This window comes from Leuciscus leuciscus, assembly GCF_965113295.1.
Source record: "Leuciscus leuciscus genome assembly, chromosome: 14".
In the NCBI taxonomy this organism is placed as follows: Eukaryota; Metazoa; Chordata; class Actinopteri; order Cypriniformes; family Leuciscidae; genus Leuciscus; species Leuciscus leuciscus.
In genome coordinates, this window is record NC_138738.1 from 859,279 (window position 1) to 876,778 (window position 17,500).

The following is a 17,500-nucleotide window of genomic DNA, read 5'->3' on the forward strand; positions in this document are numbered from 1 at the left end:
GTAAAAGCAAATATCTCCCTTTGCTTTGAACATTGAGCGTTGTAACTTTGCAGATGTTGTTTATGCTCAAACAGCAACATTACACACTAACTACAGTTAGAAAAGTCAAATTATAATCAACCACCCCTTTAAAAAGTTGAATATTAAATTCCATAGTGTCATCTAAAAATAATGATAACTCTTCCCTATCATGCCCTATATCCGAATGAGAAGCTTCTGGAACAAGAACAAATGTGGGCGGGGCTTGGTTTTGTCCGTGGGGAATTGATTGGATGGTTGGATGGTTTGCTATTGGTGGATCTCATGTGATTGACAGGTTGCCCCGCCCTCGCGCCAGTAAACACGTCACCAGAGAAGAGTTTCATAAATTTTGGAGCTGTTCTTATCACCCTCACAATATTTTGAATTGATTTTTGCAAGTTTATTAACTATAATTTGATTTGGGGCTTTAAATCTGAATGTCGGTTTCTATAATAAGAACCTACTTTATCATTAAACTTTTAATGCTGCTTGCCAAATTACACATTCATCCTAAAAATATTCAGTCAGCAAAAGCCCTTACTTAGAGTTCTGTAAAAATATAAATCCAAGCTGTTTCGTCTTCAAAAACCCCCATAAGCACATGAATAATACAAAAAATAATATTATTTATTAATAAACACTGCGATATTCCATAAGAAAATAAGAATGGTCAATTTTGATGTCATGTTGAGGTGACTTTATAAACAACGTCAGCAGACAGACAGACAGACAGACAGACAGAAATGTTAAGAAGATGAAAGTAATTTCCTGTAGGATGTGAGTGAATTGAGCCGCTGTTTGTGGCCCCGCCCGGAAGGAGTGACTTCAGTCTGAAGCTCGAGCTCCTTCACTTCACGCGCCACACATCAGCGCACTTTCCCGCGATATATACATTTGGAATATAACGGCTTTCGGCGCGCGGTAAGTAGGCACGTACACGTCACCATGGATTCTGCCGCTAGAACTTATTTCCGCGGGAATCTCTGCAGGAACTGTTGGAGAGAAAACAGCCCGAGCTCGACGCCTCATCGGCGGGTATCGGAGTCAGACACGGGAGGGAGGAATGGAGGTCGTTCCAGTCTCGTTCCTCAGCAACTTTGTGAACGCTTGTGTTCGTTAAAAACGGCTCGTTTTGCTCGTGTACTTTCTTACTGCGGCATTCGCGCGCGATGCGGCTTTAGCGGTGTTTCTGTTCGACTGTGTTTGGTCTGAGTTGTTGGTCAAGTTGGCTCTCAGTCAGGGGGATGTTGTGTGTCTGTATGAGGATGAGCATTGATCTGTGATAAATCAATAAATCGATATTTGTGTTGATCTGAGGCGCGCGCTCGTACAATGCGGGACCGTTATTTTTGTCATCGATTCTGACGAGACGCCCGTCGCTGTTTTCTGTTGTAACGTCGTCGAACTGTGTTAAAATGATCGTTTTGTTTATCTTTTGTAAAAAAGAATATTGTTAATCATGTGTTTGAGGATATGGTATGGTTTGTTCGCTACTACATCAGTAAAGTTATGTCAATCAAAACATGACATCCTGTGTTTAGTTTCCACATAAAACATCTGTGGAATGTAAACAGAGTTAAAAAGTCTCTGTGGTGTAAGGGTGGTAATACCATGGTATTTTTATATGAGTGCTTAATATTACATTTAGACTTCAAAGAGTACCATGGTACGACCAAGGTAAATGACCCCAAACCCGTAGTTTTTTTCCATAGTACATTTTTCTCAGTGAAAGAGACTCTTTATGTCCTTCACCTCATTCATCATTCGTTAAAATCATTCATGATTCATTATTTCTCAGAAAATATAACCTGAAGTGTGATTTTGACATCCAAACAAATGTAGGATTTACTTTGAATCAATTTTCATCAGAAATCGCTTCTAAATTTGACTTATAATTACATTAAAACACATAGAGTTAAACATGAAGTGAACATGACATTTGAAGTAGAAAGACTAAAATAATAATCATGGAAACTGCAGTTTTAAGGAGAAAATTGCACATGGTTTGTCTTGAAGCATATTAAAAACTAAAATAATAATCTTGGTTTAAAAAACTGACAGTGCACACAGAACAAAGTCGTTTATCATGGTTTACATCAGCTGCAGTTTCCTTTACCTCGTAATAGACTTGCACAGATAACGGCTACTGGTTTTTTAATGGGTTGCTCTGCTTTGTTTGACTTCTTTAATATCGAATGCCTGTAGAGACCGATAACCTCGCTCAAGAACGTTTCCTCTATTGAAGCCTGATGTTGAATTGAGATGTCAGTTTAAACACCCTGTTGAAGACGCTCTCCTTTAAACAGCAAGGCTTCAGTGGCATTTGAGCTTCACTTTTGATCAGGTGCTTTTGTGAGAGTTTTTGTGACCTTTAAATGCTTTATGAAGTGTTCAGGTACATGTGTGTGTGATCGAGGCAAATCTTCAGAGTTTGGTTCTGCCTGTCTGATCAGTTTACCTGCGGTGCTGTCTCGTATGCATACACACACACACACTGGCAGCTGTCAGACGGACACATTTTATCTTCTCTGCTGCAGACGTCGCCCCCCATTTTAAAGTCGACATGAAAAATAAATTCACCCTGTCTGCTTTCCAGATGCATTAATCCTATTGGGAACGATTGGAGCTGCACCATTCGGGATAAATCGAGAATCACGATTATTTTTGTTTCAAACCGAGATCATGATTCTATGGAAGCTTGTTTCTGCCACAGAATAAAAAATAAAAAAGGTAATTGCGACTTTTTATTTCACAATTCTGACTTTTTATCTCAGAATTGCGTGATATGAAGTTGCAATTGCGAGTTAGCCTATAAAGTCAGAATTGTGAGATATAAACTCGCAATTCTGAGGAAAAAAGTCAGTTTTCTTTTCTTTGAATTGGACTTTATAACTTCGAGTATATAACTTACAATTGCGAGTTTAGGCCTATATCTCACAGTTCTGGGAAAAAAATTCTGAATTACGAGATATAAACTCGCAATTGCGAGATATAGCCTAAACTCAAAAATGCGAGAAAAAAAATGTCAGAATTGCGAGTTTATATTTTGCAATTCTGAGAAATAAAGTCAGAATTGCGAGATGTAGGCTAAACTTGCAATTGTGAGATAGAAAGTTGCAATTATAGTTTAAAATGTTATATTCTGTGGCGAAAATAATATTCCATTTGATTCTGAACAGACAAGAGACAACTAAACAATAACGTAATTTACTAGAGGTTCTTACAAAATGTTAATTGCTGCAAACTATTTAAAATGTTTAATTAAGTTGAATGTTTTTTTTTTTTTATCGGTTTGAATGATTTCACTTATAAATACTTTACTGGATGAATTGGCATTTTTTAACAAATCTCTTGAATGAACGAATGATACAACATCCCCTTTCAAACATACAGTCTTTACTGGTAAATTACCGGTAACAGATGATGTGTGATCAGGACCTTTTTAAAAATACCGGTAAATTGATTCCAGCAACTTACAGTTTAAAGATCATTTCTGACATTATAGAATTTGCCGATATTTTGCTGCTGGTGTGAATGGTCTCTTACCAGTAAAAAGCCAGAATGCCGTTGCTTGTGTTAACAGCATATTTGTGTATTTACCGGTAAAGTAATTCTGGTCATTTTATTGTAATTTCCAGGATTGCTGTGTGAAAGGGGCTAATGGCGAATACATTTTTAAAAGTCACTTGTCGCCACCTACTGGTGTAACAAATAAAAAATCATAAAAACAGCAAGTGACTGTTCGCGTCGATCTGAACAGATGCATTAACATCCGATCATTCAAATGAAAATGTTTTAAACTGTTGTACCAAATATCGCACAACAAATTGAAGTCGCTACCTGATTGCCTAATCCTAATCATAACTCCTCCTCTAATCATAACCCCTCCCCTAATCATAATTCCTCTCCTAATCATAACCCCTCCCCCAATCATAATTCCTCCTCCCCTAATCATAACTCCTCCTCCCCTAATCATAACTCCATCCCTAATCATAACCCCTCCCCTAATCATAACTCCTCCTCCCCTAAACATAACTGCATCCCTAATCATAACTCCTCCTCTAATCATAACTCCTCCTCTAATCATAACTCCTCCCCTAATCATAACTCCTCCTCCTGTAATCATAACTCCTCCCCTAATCATAACCCCTCCCCCACAACTAATCCCAAAGCTACCAATACTAGATGGGTAATAATTAATATTCGTCTTGTTGTGCACACGTCTTGAGTTAGTTTCTCACTAGTTTGCTTGAAGTGTCCTGTGATGATCGCTCTGATGTTGTTGATGTTGTTAGCATGCATATGCGTGTCAGTGTTTTGATTTGGTGTCGGCGTGCGTCGTGCGAGTTTGTGCTGATGAATAATTCCAGCAGCAGAAATGAGATTGTTACTCATGTAATATTAACAGCAGGATGTCTGGGTAAAGCAGACGTCGTCTTTTTGATTTAATATGCGGTGATTGACATCAAAAGCTGTTTTCTAAAGCGATTCTCACAAACACATGCGTCTGCATAATCTGCGTCTGCCTGCAGTCGTTGAGTCTAACACTGACCGGGTTTGTGCTGCTTTAATCTGAGCACAGCCCTGTTTACACTGCGGTTTACAGATTAACGTGGGTGGATCGGATTAAGACTGTGTGTGTGTGTGTGTGTGTGTGTGTGTGTGTGTGTGTGTGTGTCTGTGCATGTGGATGATGCAGGTTTTTTTGCAAGCGACACATTTCAGTGATTGAAGTCAGCGTGCAAAAAATATAATTTCAAAGCATCTTAATAACCAGGAAAATAACAGCATCAATGATGCAAACTTCATCAGATATGAAGTCATTAGACTTATTTTGTAACTTTTATGTCACTCTTGTATTCTACTCTTGTATTCTATTCTATTTGCTTCACGAATCCCCTGTTTTTCTGAGCCACGACTTCTATGTGTCAAAAGGCTTGAAACACTCTAATAACACTGGGTTAAAAACAACACAAGGCCTGGGTAAATATAACACAGAACACTTGTGGGGTTAATTTTACCCAGCAAATTAGGTTGTTTATTTAACCCAGCATTCTGTGTTGATTAATTTTTACTATAGTACTATTTTCTTTTTTTCTTTTTCTTTTTCTTTTTTTTTTTTACTTCATACATTAATTAATGTTTACGGATTAACTTAAATCCTCTAAACGTAAAAAAAATAAAATAATACTCCACACAACCACTGGTTTGCATGATAATTCCTTTATTTCCGATCATATTTTACAGTATAGCATATTTTATATAGTTTTAAATACATATTGCATACATTTAAGCTCATTTAACAAATATTATTGTTAAATCAATGTTAAATCAAATTAAATTATCTGGGTTACACAAAAACTACCCAAACACTGGGTTGTTACGTCTGACCCAGGATCTGTAACACAAAAACTACCCAAACACTGGGTTGTTACGTCTGACCCAGGATCTGTAACACAAAAACTACCCAAACACTGGGTTGTTACGTCTGACCCAGGATCTGTAACACAAAAACTACCCAAACACTGGGTTGTTAGGTCTGACCCAGGATCTGTAACACAAAAACTACCCAAACACTGGGTTGTTAGGTCTGACCCAGGATCTGAAACACAAAAACTACCCAAACACTGGGTTGTTACGTCTGACCCAGGATCTGTAACACAAAAACTACCCAAACACTGGGTTGTTACGTCTGACCCAGGATCTGTAACACAAAAACTACCCAAACACTGGGTTGTTACGTCTGACCCAGGATCTGGGTAACACAAAAACGACTCAAACACTGGGTTGTTACGTCTGAACCAGGATCTGGGTAACACAAAAACTACCCAAACACTGGGTTGTTACATCTGACCCAGGATCTGTAACACAAAAACTACCCAAACACTGGGTTGTTACGTCTGACCCAGGATCTGGGTAACACAAAAACGACTCAAACACTGGGTTGTTACGTCTGAACCAGGATCTGGGTAACACAAAAACTACCCAAACACTGGGTTGTTACATCTGACCCAGGATCTGTAACACAAAAACTACCCAAACACTGGGTTGTTACGTCTGACCCAGGATCTGGGTAACACAAAAACGACTCAAACACTGGGTTGTTACGTCTGAACCAGGATCTGGGTAACACAAAAACGACTCAAACACTGGGTTGTTACGTCTGAACCAGGATCTAGGTAACACAAAAACTACTCAAACACTGGGTTGTTACGTCTGACCCAGGATCTGGGTAACACAAAAACTACCCAAACACTAGGTTGTAACGTCTGATCCAGGATCTGTAACACAAAAACTACCCAAACACTGGGTTGTTAGGTCTGACCCAGGATCGGTAACACAAAAACTACCCAAACACTGGGTTGTTACGTCTGACCCAGGATCTGGGTAACACAAAAACGACTCAAACACTGGGTTGTTACGTCTGAACCAGGATCTGGGTAACACAAAAACTACTCAAACACTGGGTTGTTACGTCTGACCCAGGATCTGGGTAACACAAAAACTACCCAAACACTGGGTTGTTAGGTCTGACCCAGGATCTGTAACACAAAAACGACCCAAACACTGGGTTGTTACGTCTGACCCAGGATCTGGGTAACACAAAAACGACTCAAACACTGGGTTGTTACGTCTGAACCAGGATCTGGGTAACACAAAAACTACTCAAACACTGGGTTGTTACGTCTGAACCAGGATCTGTAACACAAAAACTACCCAAACACTGGGTTGTTACATCTGACCCAGGATCTGTAACACAAAAACTACCCAAACACTGGGTTGTTACGTCTAACACAAAAACTAGGGTAGACATTTTTTTGGAGTGCAGAATGCTGTTAATTGTGAACTTTTGTTGTGTATCGTACAGTATGACATGAAGATGGTTGATGCTGTGGCTTTTACCCCACCAGACTGTGAATGTGTTTGTGTGTTTACATGCGTTTCTGCCCCATGTGCCCTTAATAATGAGGCCGTCAGCCAATTGGATACAGCGTTACACCCTGTACAGGAAATGACCTCACAGGCTGGGCCAGTAACTGTGTGTGTGAGGAAGCTGCTGGTGCCGAAGAGACTTTGTAGAAGACTTTCCTTGCATTGTTGTTGTGTGAACATGAGCCAACACACACACAACCACTCCAGAGATTACATGCATGTCCCGGTTTACATATCATGAAAACACACACTTTTATTCTGGATGCGATTAATTGTTGCACAGCACTAAAACTAAAACTTTAGTCCGAACTAAATCAAAGTAGTTTATAGTAGTTTTGGATCGAGATGCGTAAGAAATTAGTCCGACATGCAAGTGCAAAATCCTGATAAAAATGTCTTGAAATGCAACATCTGAACAACATCTGAACAATGTTTTGAGGCGTGAAAACTGTAGGAATTATTAGAGAAATAATGCACTTCCTCTTCATGCCGTGACCGTGTTATTTTCCGTCGTCAGTTATTTCTTATTTAAACATCTTACTGTAAGTTACATTCTGTGTTGGCAACTGGTCGGGTTAACCGTCCCCGAGTGACAGTGAGACGCTGTTAAACACACGAGAGAATCAGAGCTCAGGAGGTGAAGATTCATTATTAATGTAGAGGATAAAACATCTTCATCTTCATCTGCTCATCTTCATCTGCTCTTCTTCATCTGCTCTTCATCTTCATCTGCTCTTCATCTTCATCTGCTCTTCATTTTCATCTGCCCTTCATCTTCATCTGCTCTTCTTCATCTGCTCTTCATCTGCTCTTCTTCATCTGCTCTTCTTCATCTTCATCTGCTCTTCTTCATCTGCTCTTCTTCATCTTCATCTGCTCTTCTTCATTTGCTCTTCTTCATCTGCTCTTCTTCATCTTCATCTGCTCTTCTTCATCTTCATCTGCTCTTCTTCATCTGCTCTTCATCTTCATCTGCTCTTCATCTTCATCTGCTCTTCTTCATCTGCTCTTCTTCATCTGCTCTTCTTCATCTGCTCTTCTTCATCTTCATCTGCTCTTCTTCATCTGCTCTTCTTTATCTGCTCTTCTTCATCTGCTCTTCTTCATCTGCTCTTCTTCATCTTCATCTGCTCTTCTTCATCTTCATCTGCTCTTCTTCATTTGCTCTTCTTCATCTGCTCTTCTTCATCTGCTCTTCATCTTCATCTGCTCTTCTTCATCTTCATCTGCTCTTCTTCATCTTCATCTGCTCTTCTTCATCTTCATCTTCATCTGCTCTTCTTCATCTTCATCTGCTCTTCTTCATCTGCGCTTCATCTTCATCTGCTCTTCATCATCTTCATCTGCTCTTCTTCTTCATCTGCTCTTCTTCATCTTCATCTGCTCTTCATCTTCATCTGCTCTTCTTCATCTTCATCTGCTCTTCTTCATCTTCATCTGCTCTTCTTCATCTGCTCTTCTTCATCTGCTCTTCTTCATCTTCATCTGCTCTTCTTCTTCATCTGCTCTTCTTCATCTGCTCTTCTTCATCTGCTCTTCTTCATCTGCTCATCTTCATCTGCTCTTCATCTTCATCTGCTCTTCATCTTCATCTGCTCTTCATCTGCTCTTCTTCTTCATCTGCTCTTCATCTTCATCTGCTCTTCTTCATCTTCATCTGCTCTTCTTCTTCTTCATCTGCTCTTCTTCATCTGCTCTTCTTCATCTTCATCTGCTCTTCTTCTTCATCTGCTCTTCTTCATCTGCTCTTCATCTGCTCTTCTTCATCTGCTCTTCTTCATCTTCATCTGCTCTTCTTCATCTGCTCTTCTTCATCTGCTCTTCTTCATCTGCTCTTCTTCATCTGCTCTTCTTCATCTTCATCTTCATCTGCTCTTCTTCATCTTCATCTGCTCTTCTTCATCTTCATCTGCTCTTCTTCATCTGCTCTTCTTCATCTTCATCTGCTCTTCTTCATCTGCTCTTCTTCATCTTCATCTGCTCTTCTTCATCTGCTCTTCTTGATCTTCATCTGCTCTTCATCTTCATCCGCTCTTCTTCATCTGCTCTTCTTCATCTTCATCTTCATCTGCTCTTCTTCATCTGCTCTTCTTCATCTGCTCTTCTTCATCTGCTCTTCTTGATCTTCATCTTCATCCGCTCTTCTTCATCTGCTCTTCTTCATCTTCAGCTGCTCTTCTTCATTTTCATCTTCATCTGCTCTTCTTCATCTTCATCCGCTCTTCTTCATCCGCTCTTCTTCATCTGCTCTTCTTCATCTTCATCTGCTCTTCTTCATCTTCATCTGCTCTTCTTCATCTGCTCTTCTTCATCTTCATCTGCTCTTCTTCATCTGCTCTTCTTGATCTTCATCTGCTCTTCATCTTCATCCGCTCTTCTTCATCTGCTCTTCTTCATCTTCAGCTGCTCTTCTTCATTTTCATCTTCATCTGCTCTTCTTCATCTGCTCTTCTTCATCTGCTCTTCTTCATCTGCTCTTCTTGATCTTCATCTTCATCCGCTCTTCTTCATCTGCTCTTCTTCATCTTCAGCTGCTCTTCTTCATTTTCATCTTCATCTGCTCTTCTTCATCTTCATCCGCTCTTCTTCATCCGCTCTTCTTCATCTGCTCTTCTTCATTTTCATCTTCATCTGCTCTTCTTCATCTTCATCCGCTCTTCTTCATCCGCTCTTCTTCATCTGCTCTTCTTCATTTTCATCTTCATCTGCTCTTCTTCATCTTCATCCGCTCTTCTTCATCTGCTCTTCTTCAGACTCGGATCTGAATGTTTATTTGCTCCACAGGTTAAACAGGAGGAGTCAAGGTCAGATATTCTCAGTGCTTCATTCTTGCAGACTTTACTTGTACCTTCCTGTACCAGGCAGGAGGAGTGTGTGTGTGTGTGTGTGTGAGTGAGTGTGTGTGTGTGTTTGATGGTGAGCAGCTGCCAGAGTAGTGTGTACAGTAGTCATGATGTCCAGATGTGTGTGAGGTTCCGCGTGTTCATAATTCAGAGATGATGATGTCGTCTGCATATTTTCATTCATTCACGGCCTGAAAGCTTTTGCTTTTTGTCCACTTGAGTCTGGAAACCGGTTTGTTTCATCTGTTCGTCCAGTCAGTGTGAAATATTAATGAAAGCTCAATCATTACTCTAAGAGCTCCAGCTTTTAAAGCAGCCGGAAAACAGAGCAAACATCTCCCAGCATGCTTCGCTTCAGCTCCAGACGAGAGAACGACTGCTCTTTAATTAGCTGTAACTCTGCAGAGAATCGCCCGGCGTGTCTTCAGTTTAATTTGACATTTAGAAGAGCGGTGGAGGAGATAGCAGTGTTACGCTGGAGCAGGGGATTGTGGGAGATTGTTATGAGGCCTGTGTGTCTGAGTGACATAATCACCGTAAAGTTATGAATGATGACAGGAAATATGGATTGACCAGCAATAAGGAAATGTTGGAGCGCTTTTGGGAATGTCTTGATAATCCCTATTGTTTTGTTTTCCACAAATTCAGTTTTTTTTTCTCCCAAATTCCATGTTTTCCTTTTGATTTTATTTGGATTTTAATAACAGTTTATTTAAATGTCAATTGAATTCATAAAAACTTTATAAAACAGTTGAATCATTTATTCAACTTTTAACCATGAAAATGAAATTGCCAAGTTGCCAAGAAAATTAAAAGTTTAAATTAAAACATTGACAAACATTTTAAACAATATTTTTATTTTTATTATTATTATAACATGCAAACTCTAATATTCACAGACACTAGTCCATATCACAGTTTGATCTAAAGGGCGATAACTTGAGTATAATCTTAATATTTTAATTGGTTGCAAATATAAAAGAATAGCAGTTTACAGCACGACTGTATCGATAACGACACAACTTTTTTTTTTTGTTGATGAACGATAAAAACATTATCAGCCAATCAGAATCAATCCTGCTTTAATGAGCTTGAGGATTTAAAGAGACAGAGGACAAATCTGAGAATAAACAGAACGATATCGTGCGTCTGTGCTGACTCTAGTTTTCGTTTTCTCTCTACTTTTGATTTATTCATTTAATTTAGCCAAATTCAAAATTATAATTCTACATTATAACATTATAAAACTATTGCGAAATGACGGCGTTTCCATTAACCGATGTTATGCGACTAAAACTTCATCTTTTCCTCTGGCAATCAGTAAAATCATTCCAAAAACCATGGTAACGGACGTTGACAGGTTTATGTACTATATCCCAGCCACTGCACTGGCCATTATTATTAATGGAAGGAGATGTGTGTGTGTTTCCAAGCATTAATGGCGAGGAACGACCCTTATTATACCTGTGAGCGGCTCATATGAGGAGTTTCTGGGTGTTTCTCCCTCAGATCTGCTTCCAGGTCTTGATTGTGGCATTTATTTGAGGTTTAGAATCCAGTATTCCTGTAATTCTTTTGTCTTTTATGAATTTAATAAAGAGCTCTGTCTTGTCTTCTGTCCAATCACACCGCCTCATCTATGTCAGCTGACCTGTAAATGCGCAAACACTGTTTCCATTGGAGTTTTGCGAAATATTTCTTTTTCGAGTTGCCTGGAAAACCTCCTCATGCGAGCGGGAAAACTGTTTTGCGATAAATGGGAGTTTTTGCGAAATTGACGTGTTTCCATTGGGCGTATTTTCAATTCGCAATTTCAGTTTGCTCAGTTTGAAGGGTAATGGAAACGCGGCTCCAGTCAGATCCGTCCCGTGTTTTGCGTCAGACAGTAGAAACAATAGTCTAACTAATGATAACTTGAGTATAATCTTAACATTTGAATTGGTTGCAAATATAAAAGAATAGCGTATTACAGCACGACTGTAGTGAGAACGACACAGATATCAGTGGAATCGCTTTTAGAGCGAATTTTTTAAAATATTTTTTTAGTTGATGAACGATAAAAACATTATCAGCCAATCAGAATCAATCCTGCTTTAATGAGCTCGAGGATTTAAAGAGACAGACGAAAAAACAACAATTTAATTTTGCCAAATTCAACGTTATATTGTAAATTCCATTTTTATGACTAGATTCCATATGGGTTTTTTGCATTGCATCACTCTTTGAAACGTTACGCTTTATACAGTCATAATTCATGTTTGCATTGAATTGAATGTTTAGTTTCTGTGATTGATCTTCACACACGCGGATCCGTCCCGTGTTCTGGGTCAGACAGCAGGAACAATAGTGTGTCTGTGAACGCTTGGCCTGCTCACGTCTTTCAAAAATAAATGCACAATCTTTCTCCTAAATGAGCGGCTTCAGTGATGTGTGTGTGTGAGTGTGTGTGTGTGTGTGTGTGTGTGTGTGTGTGTGTGTGTGTGTGTGAGTGAGTGTGTGAGTGTGTGTGTGTGTGTGTGTGTGTGTGTGTGAGAGTGAGGAACAGCTGCGGTCACAACGGCCTGAAATAGACAAAACAAACACACACGCCTTTCCCGTTTTCCACTGGACTCACTGCTTTATTCTCTCCCTAAATTTTGTTTTCTAGATTCTGTGTTAATAATGTAATGCGTGGGGGTCAGGGGTCAGGGGGTCAGGGGTCAGGGGTCAGGGGGTTCGAGAGTTGCTGCAAAGCTAATCATTCATTTATAAATGTAAAAATTAAAAATTATTTTATTTTTTGACCTGCATGTCAAATGAACATTAACTGACATCAGAGAACCGTGAAATAATATTGAAATATTAACTATTATTAACTATTAATATTATAAAATAATTTAGCTGACCATTTTTTTTCCGATTTTTTTAATTAAATTGTTTTTTTTAACCCTTTTTCCTCTTTCTTTTTAAATACATCATGAGTTCAATTAATAAAGATGTGGCCTGAAAATAATGAATAATTGAAATTGATTTAAAATATTTTATATACAGATATATTTACATTTTATAGAATAGATATTTGACATAGTCTATCAGATGAACATAATCTTGTTTGTTCGTATAGTTTAGTGGACATGCTGTCGTCTGGCTCAGTGACGGCGCTCATGAAATCTGAGGCTGATGATGTGAACGATAACTGATGTTTTAATCTAATTGGGTTTATTTATTATTCATAGAGGCCTTTACTACAGTCTGACAGATAATAATCCATCATGTTTCCATGCTCTATACTCATCATTACAGATGAGCGACAGGTTATCAGTGTTGACTCTCACCTGTCAGGCGATGACATCACGCCGTCACGACCTCTGACCTCGCCGTTCTACCGACGGCTTGTGTGTTTCTCTCCACTTTCTGTGTGTCTTTCTAATTCTATAGCTGGCCTGATTTGGCTGATAACTGGGGAAAATCTGACCCAGAAAGAGCCTGAACTAACACTGACAATCACACACACACACACACACACACACACACACACACACACACACACACACACACACACACACACACACACACACACACACACACACACACACTCTCTCTCCTCTCTCTCTCTCACACACACACACACACACACACACACACACACACACACACACACACACACACACACACACACACACACACACTCTCTCTCCTCTCTCTCTCTCTCTCACACACACACACACACACACACACTCTCTCTCCTCTCTCTCTCTCTCTCTCTCTCTCTCTCTCTCTCTCTCTCTCTCACACACACACACACACACACACTCTCTCTATCTCTCTCTCTGAAGGTTGTTGTATTCAGGCTGGATTTCTTGTCCTAGTTGGACTGCGTTTCGTATTCACGCAGAAACTGAAGAGTCCTTTGATTCGTCCGTCTAACTATCTACAATAAGCGAGACCACATGAGTCAGCAAAAACACATGCAGATAAATATATGATTATAGAAATGATCTCAGTGATTTCCTTCATATTATGTGCATAATAGGGCTGGGTTAAAAATAGTGGTTCTCAAACCCCAAGAGTGGATCTTTTAGTTTTCAGTGATGAATGAACAAAACTCCACTAAACACCTGTCGCTCCTGCCATCCCATAATCACTATAATCTTTGATATTAGTGATGGACGATATATCCACCATATCGGTATCGGCCGATATATGTTAATCTTTAATGTTATGGATATCGGCCCGATAAAAGAATGTGGCTGATATATTAAAGCCGATAAAGAGTGTATTATTTCTCCAGCTGAGACTCTGTTCATCATCAGGGTTTATGATGGGAATCACTTCAGGAAAGGAAAGTACAGTTTCAGTGCAGCATGTGCAACACAAGTCTGTCATAAACGCTGTAAAAGACGTGGCTTTTAACAGTGAGACTCTTGTTTTTGTAGTCAGAAATGATATAAAATTTGTATTTAGATTTATCGGCCGATGTATCGGTTATCGGCTTGCAAATATAGAGAATTATCGGTCATTGATATCGGACAAAATGTTCATATCGGTGCGTCACTGTCTGATACTTCTGATGTGAAAGTCTCAAATCCTGTCAGTTTCATCAGTAAACTCAGTCAGTGTGTGTGTGTGTGTGTGTGTGTGTGTGTGTGTGTGTGTGTGTGTGTGTGTGTGACAGATGAAGTGATCATCTCCTCCTCTACTACTAGTTACAGCAGCAAATAAACATCAATGAACATCAGAAGGAAAGTTGAAAGATTCAGAACAACTTCCTGAACTCAATCATGTCTCATGAGATCATCAGTGTTTCAGCCGTCAATAAAACAGCCGGAGAACAATAACCTCACATTCACCTCAGAGAACACACTCTATACACACACACTCACCTCAGAGAACACACTCTATACACACACACTCACCTCAGAGAACACACTCTATACACACACACTCACCTCAGAGAACACACTCTATACACACACACTCACCTCAGAGAACACATTCAATACACACACACTCACCTCAGAGAACACACTCTATACACACACACTCACCTCAGAGAACACACTCTATACACACACACTCACCTCAGAGAACACACTCTATACACACACACTCACCTCAGAGAACACACTCTATACACACACACTCACCTCAGAGAACTCACTCTATACACACACACTCACCTCAGAGAACTCACTCTATACACACACACTCACCTCAGAGAACACATTCAATACACACACACTCACCTCAGAGAACACACTCTATACACACACACTCACCTCAGAGAACACACTCTATACACACACACTCACCTCAGAGAACTCACTCTATACACACACACTCACCTCAGAGAACACACTCTATACACACACACTCACCTCAGAGAACACATTCAATACACACACACTCACCTCAGAGAACACACTCTATACACACACACTCACCTCAGAGAACACACTCTATACACACACACTCACCTCAGAGAACTCACTCTATACACACACACTCACCTCAGAGAACACACTCTATACACACACACTCACCTCAGAGAACACACTCTATACACACACACACACACTCACCTCAGAGAACACACTCTATACACACACACTCACCTCAGAGAACACACTCTATACACACACACTCACCTCAGAGAACACACTCTATACACACACACACACACTCACCTCAGAGAACACATTCAATACACACACACTCACCTCAGAGAACACACTCTATACAGTCATGGCCTAGTGGTTAGGGAGTTGAACTGGTAACCCAAAGGTTGCTGGTTCGATTCCAGAGCCGGTGGGAAATGACTGAGGTGCCCTTGAGCAAGGCACCTAACCCCTAATCGCTCCCCGGGCGCCACACAAAGGCTGCCCGCTGCTCTGGGTGTGTGTATCCACGTTTGCAGTGTATGTGTGTGTTAACTACTCACTACTCTGCTCCTAATGTGTGTGCATTAACTTGGATGGGTTAAATGCAGAGGTCAAATTCCAAGTTCACCAAGTTCCTGAGGTCACACCTCAGAGAACACACTCTATAGTATACACACACACTCACCTCAGAGAACACACTCTATACACACACACTCACCTCAGAGAACACACTCTATACACACACACTCACCTCAGAGAACACACTCTATACACACACACACACACTCACCTCAGAGAACTCACTCTATACACACACACTCACCTCAGAGAACACACTCTATACACACACACACACACTCACCTCAGAGAACACACTCTATACACACACACACTCACCTCAGAGAACACACTCTATACACACACACTCACCTCAGAGAACACACTCTATACACACACACTCACCTCAGAGAACTCACTCTATACACACACACACTCACCTCAGAGAACACACTCTATACACACACACTCACCTCAGAGAACACACTCTATACACACACACTCACCTCAGAGAACACACTCTATACACACACACACACACACTCACCTCAGAGAACTCACTCTATACACACACACTCACCTCAGAGAACACACTCTATACACACACACACACACTCACCTCAGAGAACACACTCTATACACACACACTCACCTCAGAGAACACACTCTATACACACACACTCACCTCAGAGAACTCACTCTATACACACACACTCACCTCAGAGAACACACTCTATACACACACACTCACCTCAGAGAACACACTCTATACACACACACTCACCTCAGAGAACTCACTCTATACACACACACTCACCTCAGAGAACACACTCTATACACACACACTCACCTCAGAGCTATACACACACACTCACCTCAGAGAACACACTCTACACACACACACTCAGTAGAGACATCACTCTAGAGGAGCGTTTACATACATATATACACTAAATTACACACTCATTATTTTTACATAAATACAGTTTTATGACAGCCAGCGTTTAAACTTAAATTGGAGTACAAACAGTGTTATGTGCCATTTAGTTCATTTAACAAGTAATTTTTTCCCTTTGAGAAAGATGTGCATGTACAGTACCTGATATACATCCTAATGAATCCATGTCTAATATAACTGAATCAAATCGCAAGTTTGTGAATCAAAATGGATGAGCACTAGTGCATAAATATCTCTCGTCACGACACTTTATCTGCTCATAAAGTCTTTTCAAATCAATATTTCATGTGTTGAAGTACTCGTTTAGCAGGATAATGTACATTCAGCTCGTCATTATCACACAATATACACATTCAGGGGGACTTTATGAGCCGGGGTTTGTTTCATGATGACTACATTATCCCTCACACACAGTTCTTTAAGGCCGCTCGTGTGTGTGTGTGTGTGTGTGTGTGTGTGTGTTTTATTGCAGTGCCGGTGTGTTTCGTGTGACTGTATAAGGAGCTCAGGGTCACATGTGTGCTATAAAGAGGTCAGGGGTCAAAACTAAGTTTAAATCCGGACTCATTGTGGTCAGCTGACATGTACAGCACATGATTCTGCAGTCTGCACATGAATCTTTGAGTTCACAGCGAATCAATTGGATTGGATTTGATTCATAAGCTTATTTGATTCAGTAATGCATCTTACAGAACTAAATACTGGACATCCAAAGTCACTTTCATGCCTCAAACCCAGTTTTTGTTCACACACACACACTAGTCCACAATCTGATTATGTGCAGCCCTCAACATACTTATGATTTATTCATCCAAATTCATATACAC

The 17,500-nt window shown here is 40.0% G+C and overlaps 1 protein-coding gene across 1 annotated transcript in view; it reads left to right on the forward strand.

Annotated features, from left to right (window-relative positions):
* Positions 1 to 839: 839 nt before the first annotated feature.
* ppp1r16b (protein phosphatase 1, regulatory subunit 16B) overlaps positions 840 to 17,500 on the forward strand; it is an 82,493-nt gene continuing 65,832 nt past the window's right edge. The window contains exon 1 of the mRNA XM_082136421.1: positions 840 to 942. The gene's annotated coding sequence lies outside the window, so the exon portion shown is untranslated. The remainder of the gene's footprint in view (positions 943 to 17,500) is intronic.